This window comes from Petaurus breviceps, unplaced genomic scaffold (genome assembly GCF_028583685.1).
Source record: "Petaurus breviceps papuanus isolate PSGF00001 unplaced genomic scaffold, PetGlider_PUasm1.0 38, whole genome shotgun sequence".
Taxonomy (NCBI): domain Eukaryota; kingdom Metazoa; phylum Chordata; class Mammalia; order Diprotodontia; family Petauridae; genus Petaurus; species Petaurus breviceps.
The window spans coordinates 46,681,600-46,704,626 of NW_027186304.1; positions in this window are offsets into that span (position 1 = coordinate 46,681,600).

Consider the following 23,027-nt stretch of genomic DNA (forward strand, 5'->3'; position numbering starts at 1 on the left):
GGCTCATGCAAGCCTGGGCTCAGCTCCCAGAGTGCCATGCTGTCCTCAGCAGGATATTAGCTTCTCTGTGTCATTTTGTGGGTTCTGTAGCTCCAAAGTTTGTTCAGAGTCCCCTTTTACATTAATTGGGGGAGGTGGAAGCTGGAGGCCCACCCACAGAAGTCCTGTTTCTACTCTGCCATCTTCAACAATATCACTTTTTAAAATTACTTTTTGCAGATCATATAATAGTTTACATTAAAAAGCATTAAAAGTCAACTAAAAATGGATAGAAACAATTAACAACTTGAGCAACAATTGTAGGATATAAAATATCTTCACATAAATCATCCTGATTTCTATATATTACCAACAATATCCAGCAGGAACAAATAGAAAGAGAATTCCATTTAACATAATTACATGAAGTATAAAATACTTTGGAGTCTATCTACCAAAACACACATAGAAACAATATAATCACAATTATAAAAGCTTTCTTTACAAAATAAAAACAACTAAACATTAACTGTTCATGATTAGGCCAAGTTAATATAATAAAAAGGACAATATTGTATAAAGTAATTTATATATTCAGTGCTATGCTATACAAATTATCAAAATATTAATTTATAGAGTTAATTAAATAATAAAAATATATCTGGAGGAACAAAAAATAAAAAAAATTAATAGAATTAATGAAAAAGTAAGAGGGAAATCCTTGCAGTACCACATCTAAAAATATATTACAAAATTATGATCACTAAGATAATTTAGTACTGGGTCAAAAATAGGTCAATCAATGAAATAGATTAGGTATACAACATATAGAAGCAAATAAACACAATAGCCTAGTACTTTACAAATCCTCAAATTCCAACTATTAGGATAAGAACTCATTATTTGATTAAAAAAAGGAAAACTAGAAAGTAGTTTGGCAGATACTAAGTACAGGCCATTTTTCCCCATACTATATACCATGAAAAGCTACAAATGGGCATATATATTTAGGTATAAAACATGACATCAAAAATACAATAGTCAAATGTGGAAGAAATTACTAATTACAGCAATGAATAAGGGAAGTGTTCATGATTAAACAAGAGATAATTTTATAGGAGGTAAAAGGGACAATTATGTTTCCATTAAATTAAAAGATTCTTGCATGAACAAATCTTATGTGACCAAAACCAGAAGGGAAAGGGACATTTATAACAACTAGCTGTAAGTTTACCACCTATGATACTATATATCATATTCTTTGCCAAGTACTTTACAAATATCACTGAATTTGATCCTCACATGAAACCTTCAAGGTAGGTGATATTATCTTCATTCACAGTTGAGAAAATTGAGGCCAAAAAGAGAATAAAAAGACTTTTCAAAGGTCTCATAGATAGTAAATATCTGAGGCTGAATCTGAATTCAGGAACTAGGGGGAAATATTTGCAATGTTTCCCTAATAAATATTTCACTTCTAAGATATACAGACAGGTATCACAAATTAATTTTAAAAAGAGCCATAGCTCAAATTAGAAATCAATAAAGGATATGAATAGTTCATTGTCAAAGGAAGAAATCTGAGCTATCAATGGCTATATTTTTAAAATATCTAAATTATTAATAATTAGAAAAGTGTAAATTAAAATTAGAGAAATGCTACCTCATACCTATCATGTTGGAAAAGTAGACAAAAAAGGAAAATGATAAATGCTAAAGGACAATGGAAAAGCAGATATTTTAATGCACTATTGGTAGAGTTGATAACTAGTCCAAACATTCTGGAAAGCAATTTGGAATTATGCCCCAAAAGCTATTAAATTGAACTTGCCTTTTGAATCAATAATACCATAACTATGTCTATACCCCAAAGAGATAAAAGTAAATATGTCAATTCAACTAAGACATACTATGATCAAACATTAGAGCTTGGTTTAAAAGGAAAGGCTTTTGCAAAAATATATAAAAATAATGACCAATTGTCAAATTACATTTACTTATTTGCCTGTTATAATTTCCAAAATATTCTAAGAAATTCAAAAGAAATTAGTCCACTCCATAATCTTCTATCCAAATATACTAGAAATATTAGCTGATAATTAAAAATATCTCTTAAATTTTCCACAATTTTTCCAAATGTTTCTATAAGAGTAGATTCAGGACAGGGATGAAAGGAATCTGATTAAACACTTTAATATCCAAAACAGGTCAGGAAGGAACTTCTAAATAATTTCTGAAAAGGGCATGTACAATGGTTCTATTTTTTTACATGCTTTTTTAACCTTCTTTTTCCCAACATAGCAAAATAAAATAAAATAAAACAAACAAAAAATCCAAGTAAAACTTTTTGTGGACTTTATCATTCTTTGCCAACCTCATGTTAAGAATTAATGCTGTTTTTAGACAATCCAAATTGAGTCTTTATTTATAGTATACACATAAACATAAGCGCAAATGATTTTTCATAGCCTGGAATACTTAGTAATACCTGAAAATCTCTAATATTATAATCTATTTCTTCAATATTTGAAGGATATGAAATTGAATTGTCTGAAGACTATTATACCCTAAATAATTCAGATAACTAATTTAAGACTTTTGTAGATGGCTTATAAGAATTGCTGTGACTAAAAAAAAATATTAATTTCCATACTAATATCAACCTGGTGATGAACTTTCTGAACTTTGCTAGTCAGGCCCTCAAATAACAGAATACAATCCATCATGGGCCTACTATGGAGATTATAGCATATAATTATTCGTAAATCATATATACGTCTAGTCAAGATTATGCTTTACAAATTCATCATGATTTCAAATTACTCTCAACTCTAACCTTTCTGAAAATGATACTTAAGTTCTACTACTCAATGACCTTTCTCAATATATTTCAAGGTGATTAGCTATAGTTTTTAAGATAACAATATTTTCATGTATTAACTATGTCTTTTTTTCTACCAAAGTGTTCAGAAACTTTTAATACTCCATTAGCAAGTCCATTGGAGCAAAAATATCATTTGAGGTAATATTCAGTAAGTTATTATTCATGTTGCTAAGCAAAGGTGTCTGGGTGGCTCAGTGGATAAAGTTCTGGTACTGGAGACAGGAAGATTCAACTTTTTGAATTCACATACCCAGTAGATTTGGGTATTTTCTTTGCTGAGTCTCTTATGTAAAATTTATGGGTAGATTTATTTGGTGGTTTGTTTACAAAGCATTTTACACATATAATTTCATTTGAATCTCACAAGTTTTGTTATTATCTCCACCAACTAATTCATTACACACACATTTATTAAAGGCCTATAAGTGCCAGACGCTGTGGATATAAACATACATATGTGCACACACAGAGACACAAACACATATGCACCCACACTCACACAAGCATATGACATACCTGAAGTAAATTACATTTATGCTTGAGGAAAACATATAATATATTTACCTTCATTACTATCATTACCAGATATATTTACCTTCATTTCTCATCCAGCTGCACTCCTTTAGACTTTTTGTTTTGTCCCAGAAATCTCTTCATCCTGCAAAATCATATCAAGCTTGGATCTCACACCTCAGCTTTACCCTCTGCCCCTGGGCCCTCTCTGATCAGAGAGGAGATTGGAGAGCTTCTCCCCAAACCTTTATTAAGGTAGCATGCCCAGACCAGCTGTTTGTGACATTTCCACTAGGATAAACAACTTCCTCACATATTCCCTATTTCCCATCCCCCACCCTTCTTACCTTCCTTTTAAGTCTTGCCTTTCCCCAGTAGATTGTAAAGTCCTTGAGGGAAAGGACTGCCTTTTTTTTTTTTTTTTTCATATTTGTATTCCTAGCGCTTGGCACAGTATCTGGCACATAGTTCAGTATTGTTTGATTAAAATGTCTTCTCAGGAGACTGAGGTAACCAAGCTCCAAGTATACACAAACTCCCCAGTGGGAAAGTAGAGTTTCAAGGAACATGTTTCCACTCTCTTTTAAAAAAGGGGTTTGGGGGTGGAATAAGGGCTCCACTATAAAAAAAAAAACCATATATTAAATAACCAAAACTACTTTAATTCAGAACTTTAAGTTAAAGTGGAAGAATTGGAAGAATGTGACATGGAGAAAACCAGTGTCAATAAATAATAAACTTTGCCACCACAAGAGTTCTCTTCTCAGAGAAAATGAGAAAGAAAAGAGATGAGAAGAATCAACTCGTGCTTTAAGGAATGATAGCAGAGATCAAGGGTTCCCACCTGGTGATGTATTATCCAATAAGAAATAGATGAAAGAGACTTGTAGTGGTGGTACTTAATGACTACCTGCTGAGGACTATTATGGTCAGTATCTAAACATGTATTACTTACTAGGCACTGTGCTACACTCTGGGGATACAAAAAAGGAGGAAAAGAAAGATAGTCTCTGCTCTCAAGAAACTCACAGTGTATACAAATAATTGATCAGCTAGATATTAACAATAGAGATTTCTGCTGTATACAAGCTTACTTGTCTCTCCCCCATACCAGGGAATGCTCTCCTCCAACTTCACTTAATACATTTCCTGGTTTTTGTAATGGCAAGCAAAGAAGTACTTAAAGTCTTGTTTCAGCTATTTAATTATTTAGCACCTTGTTTTAGTTCAAGTTTCTTTTAAGCCTTGCCCATGATTATATCAAGTCTTTGTTAAGAAAGAGAACTTGTGAACCTCAAGACTTGTGAACCCCTGTTGCTAATGCAACAGGAAGGGGAGGAGCTAATGATCATATATATAAGGAGAAGCCCAAGCTGGGAGAGAGCAGAACTGATGTGGTGGCAGAGTTGAGAAGGAAAAATCTTGTGGTATCTGGGCACTCTATGTCTGTTCTCTCTGTGCTGATTTTTGTTTGTGATACTTGGTTCAGAAGCCCTGGGACCTTACTGGAAGCCCTGAAAGAGGATTTTCTGGTTGTCTGTTTACAGAAGAACTGGAAGAGGGCTTTGGAGGTCCTCTGCCCCTATCTTTTAGCCCTCTTCCATCTCCTAAGGGTTCATACTGCTGAGTATTTCCAACTGTAATCCACGATTATATGTCACTTTCTCTTCCTCCAATCCATCCCCCATGCTGCCTGACATACTCTACTCCATCCATCTCTCCAACCTCCTCCCTATGTTGCCCGACTTTCTACCCTTTCCTCCCCAATGCTCTGTGTGTCTGTATTTTCTCTGCATTTGCCCCTGAACTCTATTTGCCTTATAAATGTATGTTTGTATATTTGCTCTCTGCTGCCATCATGGTCTATCCAGATGTGTAACCAAGGTACTGAGTATGCCTGCCCCATTTAAGAGTTCTATAAATTAATTCAAAATTCATTCTTAAAATCCATTTCCAAAGTTTAGATACATTAATATACAACCTAGTTCAATAAGAATATACCTTGAGAGCAGGGATAATTTGCCTTTCCTCAGAGACTAAGTGCCATGCATGTAGTAGTAGATCCTTAAACATATTTTCTAAATGAATGATTCAATGTAGATATTATGTGCTATTTTATGTTGTAGCTATTTATATACTTCTAAAGGGGGTTCTTCACCTGAAGCCAGGAAACTGTTTCTTTGTTTTACTTGAGTTTTTTGTTTGTTTAAGATTACTGCATTTTAATAGAATTTATTTAGAATAGTATATATTTTATTGTATATATTTAGAAACATTATTCTGAGAATAAGTCCATAGATTTCACCAAACTCCCCAAATGGTTAATGGTATAGAAAAGGTTAAGAACCATTGTACTGGTTGTAAGTTCCAAAAAGGCATGAACCTGTTTTTATGTTTTTATTCTAATTCAGTGGGAAGGACAATATTATGAAAACAGTGCACACTTACCAAAGGCTGTTATCTTTTGTGCTGTTATGAAGTGTGCCTAACTTCAAAATATGATTTAAATATTCCTCAATATATAATTTGAGATATATATTAAAGACCAAAAATTTGAGCATAAATCAAATCATGTACATACATTTACTTCATGTCTATTTTTCCCACATCTTGTTTACCAAACTTTAGCACAGTTCATTTCTAAGTGATGAAAAATAATGATGTTTTTCATCACTTCTTTTAGAAGTCATGATTTCATCTTATCTCAGGCCTCATTGCTAACTCCCCTTTCCATGCACACCATTTCACCTAAATTTTATTCTGCATAACAAATAGCACAATCATTAATAAATCATTACATATATTGTACAAAAAGAAAGAGAGCATGAAATAATAATTGCTTGTAAATATTCATATGATGAGTAATGAAAAGGTTTCTTATGCATAGTGTAGCAAGCCTACAGAAGATAAAACATAGTAATAGGGAGCATGTTCACCAGGTTTTCAGCCAGAAAATGAACCAGCGGTCACATTAAAGATATTGGCTTGTGTCTTGAGTAATATGAATTAAAAAAGAAATGACGCATCAAGGGCCATCATTTTGCACACAAGAGCCTTTGGTAGAATCCTTTGACTGAGATGAAAATGGGATTAAAATTTTGATGAGTGGCAATAACCCCACACCATCTGTCAAAATCGGGAAAAATACAAATGGGCCTTTAATTCCAAGAGCTATGTGGCTCTTGGTTCATATACATAATGCCCAGAGCTGAGAAAAGCTAGTCCTTTATTGTTTCTGACAGAACCAGGCTTCTCAATTTTGTTTACTTCTTCTCAAGTGCTGCAGGGGGGTTAAATCCTCCATAAACTACTTGATCTAATGATGTGAAATATTATTGCTAACAAAAAGTATTTCATTCCAGCACCAGAAATGAACTTCAGTTTTCATTTTCATTCCAGGAGCAGCCAGTCCACAGAGGAAAAAATACTAGGTTTATAAAAACAACATATTCATTGCTATTTTTCTATGTAGCACAAAAGAAATTTCAATAATGGATAGCATTGTTTACTTTGTTAAGGCCTTATTTAAATCTAAGGGATTACAGAGTAGTCCTTATAGTCACAAATAGATACTTATGTGTTCTCAGTTTTTAACCTTACCTCTTTATTTTGCTGTAGTTGCTTTGTTAATGTTGCTACTGGCAATTAGGTGTGTCATTTGGTGAGGGTGGAAGTGGGGGGGGGGGGATTAAGAGGGTGGGGAAGAGGGGAATTCTTTTACCTTTAACCATGCAAGGTTCTCTTCTTGAGATGGTCATAAAACTTGTTAGTAATAATTGTTAAAAACAAATAAAGGGGTAAAAATCACAGGAAAACCATCAATTATCAGTTGGAAAGAGTTTAAAAAAATACAATAGTATGTAATGTTAGCAAATCTGAGAAGTTATCAGATCAGATGTCATGTCACAATGTCACAGTGAGGAACACGTTTTCTTGAACTCATTACAGATAAATATACACATTAGTGGCATTCTAATGAACTAAAATAAAATTGTCTAACTTTTCGATGAGAATTTAAGGTGATTTACGATAACTAGAGAAAGCTGACAGTTTCATGAATAATCTTACAATTAGTTTTACTTGGATGGTTTGTTAGAAATGGCATAAAACTCTCATTAGTTTCAGACTGTAAAGAATTCAGATTTGGAGTCCAACATGGACTGATGAGATTTTGAGGAAAAAAGTCATTGAAACTTTCAATTGGATCCTTTAGAAATGCATAAAGTATATAATTTATTTGCCCAACCATATCCTCTCTGAATTCGGGATGAATCAGGGCTACCATATTTGGATTTTTTTTTGTGTGAAATATCCCATGCAAAGTCAAAGAGATACTTAGGGAAACAAAAGGATTTTGCATTATAAGAAGCTACTTCAATAGTTTATATAACTGGTTTCTTTATTTCACTGAAGATGGACATATTTAAGTTATATCTCATATTAAGAGCATAACTCTACTGTTAGTAAGAATTACATATACACATTGGAAATAGTGTCTGCTTCATCATCTGTTTTGAAACTCTTCTTAAATAGCACATGATTGAAAAATATTACCAAATACTGTATATCTGTTTCAAACAAAACAAAACAATCCTGGCCCCCTTCAATTACCCCCTCCTAACCACCCCCCCCACGGCAAAAAAAAATGTCTTAAATTTTGAGGGTATCTGTGACCCTTAGGATGAGAGAAGTTATATTTACTAACATGAAGGCTTCATATTTTCTTCTATTATTTTCCTTCAAAAGCCAACAAAACCCAGTGGAAGTAACTGCACTGACATCTTCAGTAATCGGAGAGACTCAGAGTTAAATGTGATAATTAACTCTTTAAATTCTTTAAAAGGTAAATCTGTATCTATCCTTCAGCTTAAGAGGCCCTGTCCTCCTCTCCCTCTTCTCTCTGAGTGACAGTGAGCCAGCTAAGTCCCTTTTTTGGGGACAACCCTACACACCAATTCACCAGAAACTAATGAAATGATTAAAATGATAGAAAGAAAATTCATTCCTATTAGCAACTCAGCTGAGTGAACAGCAAGAAACAAAAGTTGTCCCTTGTTTTAAGAGACTCAGATCTCCTGACAGCAACTTGAATTACAAATGAATCTCATGAATATTTAGATTTATTTGTGAAGAGTAGAGACACAGTGAGGAGATTGATCATTACCACACCTTTCAGAAGAAATGCAAAGCCATTGACCAGCAACAACCTGTAACAAAACTTAGCCTGAGTGTTTCAAAAGAATTTCTTAATCTAATCAACACAATTAAATTATACAAAAATTAGTCTCAAACACAGACTTTTTACTACTTTGTTAAATAGTTAATTTACTCCTAGAGTACAGTCAGTGTTTATAAGTAAAGATATTCAAGAAAGTATACTAAGAAAAAGAGGTGAGGGTATAAAATAGGTCTAATGTGCATAGAAATCATGTCAAACTTGCCTTTTTATTTCATTAGAACTAGACAAGCTTATTGACATATTGAAATGCCAGCACAAAACTGTAATACATATAAATTAACATGAATGAAAAACCTTTTTTTTTTAAAAAGATGAAGTTTTTAAATGCAGGAGAATAAAAATAAATCTGAATGTAATGTTTATGAAAATCTTTTTTTATGGCTGTCTTTGGTAACCAAATCAATACTTTAAAAAAAACCACCAAGATGAAGGATTGTACATTTCAAGGCAAATTGATTATTAGTAACAAAATGAAACAAACATGTTATCACTAAAGATGAGAGAATACAATGAAATACAATGACATAAAGACTTAACATTTTGGTTAAGACCTAATGTGTAAAGAATTACCCAAGCATCAGTTTCCCTACTTTAAAAAACAAAACAAAACAAAAAACACACTGCAGTTTCCTTGGTTTAATGTGGGTGAAATACACTAGCTCGTCAATAAAAATAGACATTTTTCTAGAACAAGAATATTTAGGGAATAAAGGATCAACACCTATTTATTGTTAGTTACAAATCAGTTCACTTCTGTACCCAAACTTTGGAAATGTTTCCAAATAAGTTACCGAAATGCAATTCTGATAAAAAAAAAATGGTCTCTAGCCTTCCCCTTTTAGTTTGCCTGCATACCTTCAAAGCACTGATGAAAAACATTTACCTCAGATATGAAGAAAGGATATTATATTTTGCACACATATCCTAAAGGTAGGCATGAAGGAACTTAACAATAGGCCAATTTTATTGTGGGAAATACTCTAAATGAAAACACTGTTGCACTATCATAGCATGAAAAGATTAGGAATGTGATCAGGTAGTTTTGCAGTAAGTATTGATGTTTGATTCAAGTTGCATTTTTGGATAGTGTTTTTCTTATCAAGTCTTGTAAAATTTAACATCTCAAGTCATTTGATTGTATAAAAATTTAACAATGCCAAATACTATGTATAGTTCACATATATTCAACAGCAATGGATTTTTGGCAAATCAGTGACCCATAAGCATGTAGTTTACTAAAACTAATAACATAATTTTCACATGAACTTTCTTTCTAGATATATTTCCTACATCCTAAACATATGAAGCAAAGTTTTTTAAACCTAAGAAAAGTAAAATATATTTATCTGTATTCAATCACATCTTATTTGAATTAGCCCATCACTCTAGTGTGTAATGAATGACCTGTTTGAATGCCAGTTCAAAAAGCTGATCATTTATCTATCCCTATCAACTTTGGAAAATTTGCATATTTGGTGAATATACTAGATATGCTTTAATCTAACTAAAGTCAAATATATGGAACAGAATAGGGATGAGAACAGAACTCTGCATCCACTGGAAGTCTTCTGATGAGAGTACATTCACAGAATCAGAAGAGACCTTGCAGGCCATCTAATATAACCTCTCCCTGAGCAAGAATCTCCCCTGCTACCTTTAATGTACCTGAAAAGCAGTCATTCAACCTATACTAGCATTTTGAAAATATGTTTTTCTATGGCATAAGTGAATGAAATGATTATCTTTTGTGACATAATAAAACAATGCAGGTACAATTTCATATCGGCTCAAAGAAAATCTATTTAGTACAACTCCCAATGTGATTTAGAGGATGATGTGTACTTCATTCTTTCCCCATGGAGTTAGGATTTCTGCTAGGTCTCTATATTTTGAAAGTTTTCATTCCATATAGTTTGGAGATCATGTATATTTGATATGATGACATCTTTTGGAAAGTGTTTTTCATACATTTTTATGAATCAATGTTTCATTAGAGTGATTGAGGAAACAGTTTTATTTGTGATAATGTGCCAGTTCTACAGTCCATCTGATAGATTATGAAGGATAATGTATTTCTGATATACAATTCTGGAGAAATATCATATCTTGTTTGCCATTCAAAGCTCCTCAAAACATATTCTCTTCTTCCTTTTCCAGTCTACTTACACTTCACCATGCATCACCCAGTGTCACTGCCTTCTTGATTTTCCTCACATTAGACATTTTATCTCCAGATCAGACACTTTCATTGGCTGTGCCCTATAACTAGAATTCTCTCTCTGAACTCTGCCTCCTGGATTCTCTGACTTCCTTCAAGTATACCTAAAATGCTGCATTCAGAAAGAAGCCTTGCTCGAACCCTGCTAATGCTAGTGCCTTCCCCCTGTTTGATTATTTCCAATTTATCTTTTATGTAGATTCACTGCATATAATTGTTTTCTTATTATCTCTCCATTAGATAATGAATTCCTTGACAGCAGGGCCTATATTTTGCCTTTCTTTGTATCACTAGCACTTAGCGCACTGATCAACATATAGTAGGTTCTTAATAAATACTTGTTCACTGGTTGTTGGTTTGTTTTCACTAGGTGTTTAATGGAATGCTTTCTCTCTATTCTTTCTTCATATATACAGCATCAGTTAATAAGTCCAGGCTATCTATAAGAATAAGCTTTCATTTTTTTCCCTTACTTCCTTTATGAAGTTTTTTCAAAACAATTTTAATTTATGGAATAATACAAGTATTTTTATAACATAGTAAAATTAAAAAATGATTGCACAATAAACTGAAAATCTATTATGTATAATTTGCTATTCCATTCAAATATACAACAAAATTATCATGTAAATTTATTTTTTCCCCCATTTTTCCCTCTCCACCCTTCTCACCCTAGATATGACTACCATTAGACATAATTGGGGATAATTCCACATTACTTTCTATAATGGTCATATCATTCCAAAATTTCAGCAACAATGAATTAGTGTCCCATTTTTTCCACAACCTCTTCAACATTTGTCACTTTCCCCTTCTATCGTTTTAGCTAATCTGGTAGATATAAAATGATATCTCAAGACTTGTTTAACTTGTTAAATCACAAAATTTGTTTAATTTCCATTTCTCTAATCAATTATTTAGAGAATTTTATATGATTATACATTGTTTTGATTTCTTCATTGGAAAACTGCCTGTTCATATTCTTTGACCATATATCAATTGGGAAATGACACATTCTTATAAATTTGACAAAGTTCTTAATTTATTTGAGAAATAAGACCTTTATGTGAGAAGCTGTCTATAATTTCCCCCCCAAATTTTCTGCTTTCTTTCTAATCTTGGCTACATTTATTTTATCTGTACAGAACTTCTTTTTAATATAATAATAATTATCCATTTTAGACCTCACTTTCCTCTTTATCTTTTATTTACTCTTAAATTGTTCACCTACCCATAAGTCTGATAAGCAATATGTTCTATGTTCTTTTGATTTTCTTTTAAAATCTCTATATCTAGGTCATGTATCCATTTTTAACTTATTTTTGTCAATGATGTAAGATAATGATTTATACCCAGTTTAGGCATACTGCTTTCTCATTTTCCCCAAAATTTTACCAAATAATTAATTCTTATCCCCAAACTTTAAATCTTTACGCTTGTCAAATAGAAGGTTATTATGTTTATTTGCTGTTATAAATGGTATCTCTACTTTATTCCATTGATCTACCTTTCTGTTTCATAGCAAGTACGAGATAGTTTTGATGATTACTACCTTATAACACAGTTTAAGATTTGGTACTGCTAAATCTCCTTCCTCTACATTTTTTTTTCATTATTTCATTTGATACTCTTGACTTTTTGTGTTTCTGAATGTTTTTTTTTCTAATTCAGTAAAAAATATGGTGTTTTAATTGGGACAGTGTTGAATTTATAAATTAACTTGGGAAAATTGTCATTTTTATTATATTGGCCCACAGGGTAGTGATGTAGCACAGTTGATAGAGCACCGGCCCTGATATCAGGAGGACCTGAGTTCAAATTTGGCCTCTGACCAGACACTTGACACTTACTAGTTGTGTGACCCTGGGTAAGTCACTTAACCCCAACTGCCTCACCAAAAAAAAAATATATATATATTATATTGGCCCTGCCCAAGCATGAACAATTAATGTTTCTCCAATTATTTAAATATATTTTATTTTATTATTATTTTAAGAGTTTTGTTTATATAGTTCCTGCATTTGTTTTGGAAGGTGTTCTTCAGGTATTTTATACTGTCTGTAGTTATTTTAATTTTGTTGTTGTTTTACTATTTCTTCTTACAGAATTTTGTTTGTGACATATAGTAATGGTGATGATTCATATGAATTTACTTTATTTCCTGCTACTTCACTAAAATTATCAATTGTTTCAACAAACTTTTTAGTTGAGTCTTTGGGATTTTCAATGTATAGCATCATATCATCTGCAAAAAGAGATGGTTTATTACTTCATTCCCTATTCTGATTCCTTCTATTTCTTTTTCTGCTGTTATTGCTATTGTTTGGATTTCCAATAACAATATTGGATAACATTGGTGATAGTGAGTATCCTTGTTTCACATGTCATCTTACTGGGAAGGTTTCTAGTGTATTTCCATTATAAATAACACTTACTAATGATTTTAGATAAATATTTTCTTTTCAATTTAAGGAAAAATCCATTTATACCAATACTTTCAGGTGATTTTTTTTAATAGAAATGACTTATCAATTTATGAAATTTGTCAAAAGCTTTTTCTGCATCTATTGATATAATCATGTGATTATGTTTTATATTTGTTACTAATATAATCAATTATGTTAAGTTTTCTTTATGTTAAACCACCCTGTATTCCTGGTGTAAATCACACTCAACATAATAATGTGTAGTCTTTGTAATATATTGTTGTAATCTTATAGCTAGTATCTTATTTAGGATTTTTGCATCTTTATTCATTAATAAAATTGGTCTATAATTTTATTTTTTCTGTTTTCACTCTTCTTGGTCTAGGTATCCATATTATATTTGTTTCATAAGAATTAGCTTTCTATAATTTCTGGTCCTATTCATATACTGTGACTTGTATTTTTGTAAGAAAATTGGCATGAGTCTGATATTTGTTGCTTCTTTTTTGTCAGGGTTATGAAAATTATGTCTCTGCATGTATTTTTGATTCTACCTTTGTATCTTTACTCTTTCATAGGCTCCACATGGAGATAAAGCAGTTTCAACAACATTACAAACATATATATGTTTGTGTATGTGTAATCAGTTGCTCAGTGAGCTTATGTGACCATAATGTTTCTGTAAATTTTACATATAAAATATATATAATTATATATGTTGTATATCATCTTTTATTAGAACATCTATCAATTGTCCTCTTTTTTTTATGAGGAAGCACTATTCTTTTTGTAATAGTTTCGGTGTGAAAGGACATGTGTTTTGTTGATATGTGTGGGATTTTGTTTGGATAATTCCAAAGTCTAAATAGAGAAGTTGTTAAATGGAATAGCAAAGAGAACACTAATCTGGAGTCAGGAAGACATGAGTTCAGATGCCTCATATACTTAATTGCTCTGTGACTTGGCAAGTCATTTAAGCATTATCTACTTCTTTTTTCTCATTTGTAAAATGGGGATAATATTAGTATCTCTATTTCAGGGTTGTTGAGAGGATGAAATGAGAAAATATTTAGAAAGCACCTAGCAACCTTAAAGCACTATATTAATGCTATTATTAAGTTTATTGTTTTCTATTTTATTTTCCAAAAGGGTGTTAAAATTGACATTGCATAGGTGGTAATTAGTCTAAATGTGTTCTTCCTAAGAAGTCTGACTTCATAAGGCCATTAGGTTTCTTGCTCTTTGCTACAATCACTTTCTCTTTAGTAGCTTTATATTTAATATATCTTTATTTTTAAGCAATTGGGCTTAAGTAACTTGCTCAAGGTTACACGGCCAGCTATTTCTGGGTGTGGTGCTAAGTATCTGAGCCCGGATTTGATCCCCAGGTCATTCTGGCACTGGAGCCGGTGCTCTTACTTGCTGAGCCACCTGGCTGCCCCTTATTTAATATATCTTGCTTGGAGAGGAACAAGTTATCTGCAACTAACAGTTTTGTTTATTGGTTCAATACATGTGGATTTAAAGACAAAGTCTTCAGTCTATTTTTCCTGGACATGTATTAAAAATATTATACTTATTAATTCCAAATGACATACGGATATCATTGGAAAAAGTTCCTGGAATACTAAGAAATCTGGCAATGTTTTTTTTTTTTTTCCCAGTGAAACCATATAATTAGATATTATCCTCCAATATCAGTGATTATTATTACTTAGAAGCTATATTCTGTTCTATTCAGGAGAGATAAGTTTAAAACTAGGAAGATTCAAAAGGGCTTAAATTGACTCCCTGAAACATGTCCAATCTTTTATCAATTTTGCTAGACATTATTTTTTGTGGAATATTTAAAATAGCGAATTTTTTTATATGGACATCAAGTAGTATAGAATCTTTATTATACTAAAGTCAATGTTATGGGACTATATATTTTTAAGAGAAACTTTTGGGGATGGCCAGGTGGTGCAGTGAGTAAGAGTGCCAGCCCCAGTGTCAAGAGACCAGGGACTGGCTCTGGCCTCAGATACTTAACACCCACACAAAATAACTGGCCGTGTAACCTTGAGTAAGTTACTTAACCCTGATTGCTTAAAAAACAAAAAAAAGAATTACTTTTGATTATTCTGGTACTTTGAAATATTAGTTTGGATTAGCCAGTGAGAATGCTGTTGAATCTGCAAAATCTTGCAATTTTTCTTACAACTTATTCTATTAAGGGTCTGCTTCTGTCACAACTTGTATAAAGAGGGTGATAACAAATATAGCAATAAATTCCCTGAAAATATGGTAATAACTCTAACAATATCTGTTCTTTTAAACAAAGAAAACTATTGTCTCTCATAAATATAAATCAACAATTATGAATATATACAAATACATTCAAAAGAGGCACTTGCTGACTTTACTTTGGTCTGTATGCTGAAAAATGTTCTTTATAGTAGAGGAATGATTTACTTCTTTTACATTGCAGGTTTCACATTTTGCATAATAAATTTAGAAGTTCAGAAAAGATCATTGGCATGAAAAAGTTTAAAGCAACTATTGTCATATTTGTGTGTGAGGGTGAATATACATATACACACATATATACACATTTAGACATATGTATGTAAGTACATATTCACCCTCATTTTCTCATGGTGTTCAAGGGTAAGAAATTACATTTAAGGAAGGATGGGTCAAAGGTGACCAATAATTAGCACAATCTCTTACAAATCTCTGAGTCACTTATTTGACTAAGGCTTACTGGAATTATTCCTTAATCGGACTATATAGCACAGAAATCTCTGTGCTTTGGGGATTGCTTAAACTTCAGTTCATAAAACAATTAGAAATGGTTGATTTTACAATAGAGTGATTTTATCTCTATATCCATCGCTATGGGTCTTAGGATACATAGTGTAGTTGAACATTTCATAAGACATTCACTGATCTTAACTGTAAAGGAGGAAGTGGGGTATTGTAATAGTAATGAAATTTGAAGATCCCTTTTTATTGCCAGGCTAATAGGTACTTAGAACTTAGTTTCAAATTAAGCCATACAGAAAGTATGAATCCCTGTTGCTGATGTAACAGGAAGGGGCTGAACAGAGAGGAGCTAATACTGTATTTAAAGAAAAGCCCGAGCTGGGAGAGTCATAACTTCTTGGGGCAAGCATCATGGAGGGAGAGTAGCTACTGCCAGAGAGACAGAGAAAGAAAGAGAGAGAGACACACACACACACACACACACACACACAGAGAGAGAGAGAGAGAAACACAGAGAGAGAGAGAGAGAGAAACACAGAGAGAGAGAGAAACACAGAGAGAGAGAGAAACACAGAGAGAGAGAAACACACAGAGAGAGACAGAGACAGAGAGACAGAGACAAAGAGAGAGAGACAGAGAGAGAGAGAGAGAGAGAGAGAGAGAGAGAGAGAGAGAGAGAGAGAGAGAGAGAGAGAGAGAGAAAAGAGAGAGAGAAAGTGAGTTGTCTCAGTGAGCATCTGAAGGCTGTGCTGCTACTGCTTGACTGAAGACAGAACTGAGAATTGAGAAGATCTGAGAAGAGACATAAGAATTGAGAATTGAGAACTGAGACAGAATTTTTTGGAGCAAGCCATGTGGAGGCTGGGGAAAGTGATATTGATTTTGAGATCAGAACTGGAGAAAGTGATTTTGATTTTGAGAATGGAGCTGGAGAAAGTGATTTTGATTTGGAGAACAGAACTTGTGGTGGCAGGGCTTCTTCTGAGAGACTGCCAAACTCCTGCTGAGAGCTTAGGAGAACTAGTGGGAGCTACCAGAGGAAGCATGACTGTGAGTTTGGTACTTTGTCTGTCTGTTTTGTGTCTGTGTTGAATTCACAGGCAGAAAGTGAATTGAGATGATAGTGCCGACCATGTGTGTGATTGTTGTAATTCTGCTAAGCTTGATGTGTGTAGATATTGTTGTGTCTCTGTTAAGATTTCTCTTCCCAGGAACAGAAACTGTGAAGGACTTTAGGTGGAATGGACACTGTGAGCTTCAGTGTGGAGAAGAAACTTCACAGAGAACTGGACAAGGAACTGGGAGCTATCTGCCTTTGAATTCAGATGGCAGTTGGTTAGGTTCATGGAGTAGCTGGGACCATGGAAGAGGAACCATGGAAGCTGAGAGCCTGCCTCAATTCAAGATGAAAAGACCTCTCTGTGGGTACTGAGTAGTGACTGATAAAATGGTAACATACTTGTGCCCCATGGGTAGAGGCCTTTGACCTTTTGTACTTTGTGATTGAATTGAGGACTAACTAAATGATTGAGTCACAGAATGAATATACTTTTTTCAAAACTATTTGACCATTTTGGTAAAAACTATGTGGCGATTTTAAGTTGGGAAGTTATAACATTGTGAAGGCTATACCTTGACTTTCTTTGAATGTTTTATCTTAGTTTGTTACTGAATAAATAGAGGGTTTACTATACTGTGTAATCAGAATCTTGAAAGCTGTTCACAGCAGCAGTCCTCTGGAAAGCTGCCTGTGCATGGATTTACAGGTATTGATATGGTAGCATAGGCATCTTTCAGATCTAATGATCTCTGGTTCTGAAAATTGTAGATTGGTCTTTCACAAGACAAGCTGAAAAAAAATCTTCTTAGTCATGTTTCACCTAGATAAAATATAAGAAACTTATTTTGAATAGCTAATATATTTTAATTTCCCATTACTCTAAGGTACAAATAGTCACAGCCTAGATACCACAGGTGGAAGGCTTACTTTTTCCCATAGAAAAAAGAAGACAATGGGGAGAGAAAGCAAGATTGCCATTATTTCATGGTTAGCACCTTAATCTTCTCAGTAATTTATATACACCTAAAAGAGTGTTGACACTTTGGTGGTGCTTTGCATTATATAATATAGGGGTTGTTGGCATTTATGCTGGCATGGTGGATTGCTAATGTGTCAGCAGAAACAATTTTACTCAGATCAAAGCAAGCATAAAGCTGAAATTTACAGTTTCAAGAGACAGTAAATTTCATTGCTTATACATCATGATGGAATGTAATTTTTGCATTATCATTCATAATACAAGACATCAGGGTTAATTCTCAAAAACAACTACTACCATTCAGAACTCACAAATAGAGGGGAGGTTTTGGTACTCATTACATTGTAACATCTTAATTTTGGGGTTCTCACATTTTAATTTAGAAAAGCAAATCTGGGGGCGGCTAGGTGGCACAGTAAATAGAGCACTGGCCCTGGAGTCAGGAGGTCCTGAGTTCAAATCCGCCCTCTTAATTAAATCAGAAACTTAACACAAAAAGTAGCCATGTGACCTTGGGCAAGTCACTTAACCCCAATTGCCCCTCCAAAAAAAAAAAAAAACGAAAAGGAAATTTGAATGTGAACTGAATTTAACTCTAAATCTCAAGGGAGGCTATTTAAAAAATTAAAACAACAACAACAAAAAACAGTTTACAGCTATAAATCTCTGTAAATTCACATTATCAGTGAAAAGATTTATTTTCAATATTGAACTTCTTTTTTGTTGTACAGGGAAATTTGCTTTTGGAAAATTATGCCCATATTATATAGCTATACAACTGAGTTGAGAGTTAAATAACCCATGTGTGCTTATTTGAATTCAAGATGTTATATATATGGCTAAATAAAAGTTACAAACTCTAGATAAGCCAGGAAATATGACCTAATATATCTATTCCTGGGACTGAGTATAAAATATTTCTAGAGGTCCAGTCCATCATGCTTGCTATTAAAGGGGACTAGAAGAAGAGATCAAGAGAGAAAAACAAGGGGCAGTTAGGTGGTGCAGTGATTAGAGCGCCGACCCTGGAGCCAGGAGGACCTGAGTTCGGATCCAGCCTCAGACACTTAGCACACACCAAAAAAAAAAAAATAGCTGTCTGACCTTGGGCAAGTTCTTAACCCCAAATGCAAAAAAAAAAAACAAAAAAAAAAAATAGAGAAAAACAAAACATAACTCTCAAAAACCTCTGTAATAAAATAGGAAAGCCTATAATAAAAGCATAATTATCTAAATAGACCAAAGCAGTAGAGTTCAAGTATCTAGGAAATTACTAAATTATTCATTACTAATTATTTGTATATTACTTAAGAAGTCTTTTTAATTCTTAATCTGAATTCCATTGCACATTTTAAAGTATGCTCTAAATGACCAATGGTTAGACTCCACGTATAAAGAGAAATTATTCATAAATTTATAAATTCATATAGCTATCAAATTAATGTGACTTTGAAATCTAGTTATCATGCTTTAAAGATTCAATTATTTCTATTAAGTCTATATGTCGGATTCTGACTCAATTTTAGCTTAATTATAAAATTTCTACCTAATATTTTCCCACAAAAATTATTTCTAAAAACTTCAATATTTTTTTAATCTGTGGTACAACATAATCAGTGGAACACCATGATGCTTTCAATGAAAATTTCCTATAACCCTCTACCATCAAGAAAGAGATTCTAATTAATGGAATTGCCTTTTTTAAAAAAAATAAGAAATAAGTAAAAAATTTAAATACAGACATTGGTCCAATGTTATTAAAGTTTGTAGAATACCTAACATAAGGATGCTAAATCATCAAGTCGGAAAAAATATTGAAAGCTAGGGGTCCTTTGTCTGCTCTTTTTTACTTTATTTCAAAAAGACTTTTATAAAATGTCAATGTTCTAAATTCCCCTAAACTATTATTTGAGATAAAATTTTATTTTAAAATATTAGTACTGTTTTGCATTGATTTAACAATAAAATGGCTTACTTTTTAACTTCAAAATCATAGTTTAAAAGCATTTTACATATATAACATTCAAAATATTTCTACATGATATAGGCTTTTTTTATTCTTAAAGGAAAACTTTTTTCCCAAATATAACATTTTTGAATAAATTTGAAAAGCAGATTATATTCATCTCTAAGGCACATGATAAAAATGTATTTTCACACTATGACATATATATGGATGATATTAAGTTAAGGTTAATTAAAAGGAAATCCTACATATCTTAGCTTCAAGAAAAGTGAGGGGGAAGCAAAGGGTTAACTTTCCTCTAATAATTACTTGAACATGGTAAAACGATCAAAGGTATTGCTTTCTGTTATAATAAATCAATTAATTTAAATGGTACATTTTCTTATGAATAAAAAATATCCCTCTCTTATGGAAAAACGATAATGTCTATAATATAAAAGTTAAACAGAAACTCTTGAATTTATAATTCTTAATTTAGTTAGATAATTCATAATCAAATAAACTCAGTTAATGTTATGAAAGATTTAAACTTTCAATCTTTTTATTTTCAATAATCTATTATAACAATACAATGTAAAATCCTGAAATATGTCTATCATTGTATATATACTATTTTCTGCTGCTCATGTTGAAAAAAATGAGAAAAAAAGAAAGAAAGAGAAAAAAAACCTGAGAGAACTCATAATATATCGCTAAAATCTAGGTAAACTATATCTACATCATATCTCTCATTTGTAACTGTCAAAAAAGTATTGCATTTATGTTCAGGCTGTCATCACCTATTCTCATATTCTAATTCTCATTCATCTCTGACTGCTATCTTTTCCTACCTCTTCCTACATTCTTAGGGTAATCATCCCTCCTTGCACTGACTTTAGTAGTTTAGATAAGTTCAAATCTCCCCTTTAATATTTATTACCTAACTGTTTTCTAGTATTTCTTTTCTGGGTATTTTAGCTAGTCAACAACTTTGGCTTTGACATTTACCTGAATGACTCCTAAATCTCTACACTAACACTGACTTCTATGCTTAATTCTTGTCTACTGGATAGTTCTAATTGATTGTCTTGCTACAGTCTCAAACTCAACCTGTCGTAAACTTTCATTAGTCTTTCCCATTAAAGCAACTTCTTCTGATTCCACTATTTTTGTTTAAAAAAAAATCATCTGAGGCAGCTAGATGGCACAGTGAAGAGAGCACCAACCCTGGACTCAGGAGGACCTGAGTTTAAATCCGGCTTCAGACATTGGAAAAAAAAAACTAGCTGTGTGACCTTGGGTAAGTCACTTAACCCTAATTGCCCTCCAAAAAAAAGAAAAAAGCAAAAAACAAACAAAGAAAAAAATCCTTCTTTCAATGATACAGACTTGAAAAGTTGCAATTATCTTTGATAATTATTTTTTTTTAATTTAACATTTTGGGGGGCAGAGTCAAGATGGTGGAGTAGAAGGAGGACCTTCATCCAACTCCAGCTTCCACCTTACCCAATCCATGTAAAAAGGGGACTCTGAACAAACTTTGGAGCTGCAGAACCCACAAAATGAAACAGAGAAGCTAACCTCCCTCTGAAGACACCCTGGCTGGCCAGCAGGAATCAGCCAGCACACTGCTCTGGGAGCCGAGCCCAGGCCTGCATGAGCCAGAGGTTTTAGTCCCAGGGCTGGCCTGACCAGCCGCTGCGGAGGGACTGCAGATCAGCAGCAGCTGTAGCCGTTTCCAGATTTATCAACACAAAGATGATAAGGACTGAGAGGTCAGTGCAGTGTGGACTTTGGGACCAGTAATAAGGAGTGCATGGGCTTCTGCCCCCAGGGTGAGAAGCCGCTGAGCTGCCTGGCACAACCAGCACCACATGGCAGCTTCAGCTCCTGGCCTGCAGACTGTAGGGGGACCAAGCAACCAGTCTGAGGGGTAATTGCTCTTGCTTTAACCTGCTTGGATCTGGATTGCACTCTAGGGTGGAGGTCCTGGGGTTCATGACCAGCTTGCCAGAGCATGTGGAGGCCTCAGAGAGGGCACTCAACTAATACCTCCAGCAGCTGAGAAAACCCCAGTGTTTGGGACGAAAGCTCCGCTGTCTGGTGGCAGAGTCCTACTGTGGCAAAAAGTTCAAGGGTCAAGTGACTAAGGGGCTACATGAAGAGGCAAAGGAAACAAAACAAACAGAAGACTCCAACATTAGACAGTGAAGTCAGAACTCCTGCACCAAAAGCTTCAAAAGAAAATATGAGCTGGTTACAGGCCATAGAAGACCTCAAGAAGCAAATAAGAGAAGTGGAGGAAAAATAGGGAAGAGAAATGAGAACAATGCAAGAAAATTACAAAATGAGAGTCAAAAGCCTGACTGAGGAAAATTATACCTTAAAAAACAGACTAACTCAATTGGCAATAGAGACTCAAAAAGCAATGAGGAAAGGAATGCCTTGAAAAGCTGAATTTGCCAGATGGAAAAAGAATCTCAAAAGCTCAATGAGTTGAATCTTTCCCTTGGATTTAGATTGGAGCAAAGGGAAGCTAGTGACTTTAAGAGAAATAAAGATCATGTTAAACAGATCCAAACAAATGAAAAAATAGAAGGCAATGTGAAATATCTCATGGGAAAAAAACACTGACTTGGAAAATAGATCGAGGAGAGATAATTTAAAAATTACTGGACTACCTGAAAGCCATGATCAGGGAAAGAACCTAGAAATCATCCTCCAGGAAGTTCTCAAAGAAAACTGCTCTGATGTTTTAGTACCAGAGGGCAAAATAGAGGTTGAAAGAATCCACCAGACACCTCCTGAAAAAGATCCCCAAAAAGAAAACTCCTAGGAATATTATAGCCAGGTTACAGAATTCCCAGATTAAGGAGAGAATATTACAAGCAGCCAGGAAGAAACACATATAATATTGTGGAAACACAATCAGAATAAGCCAGGATCTGGCAGCTACTACACTGAGGGATCGAAGGGCTTGGAATATGATATTCCAGAGGTCAAAGGAGCTGGGATTAAAACCAAGAGTCACCTACC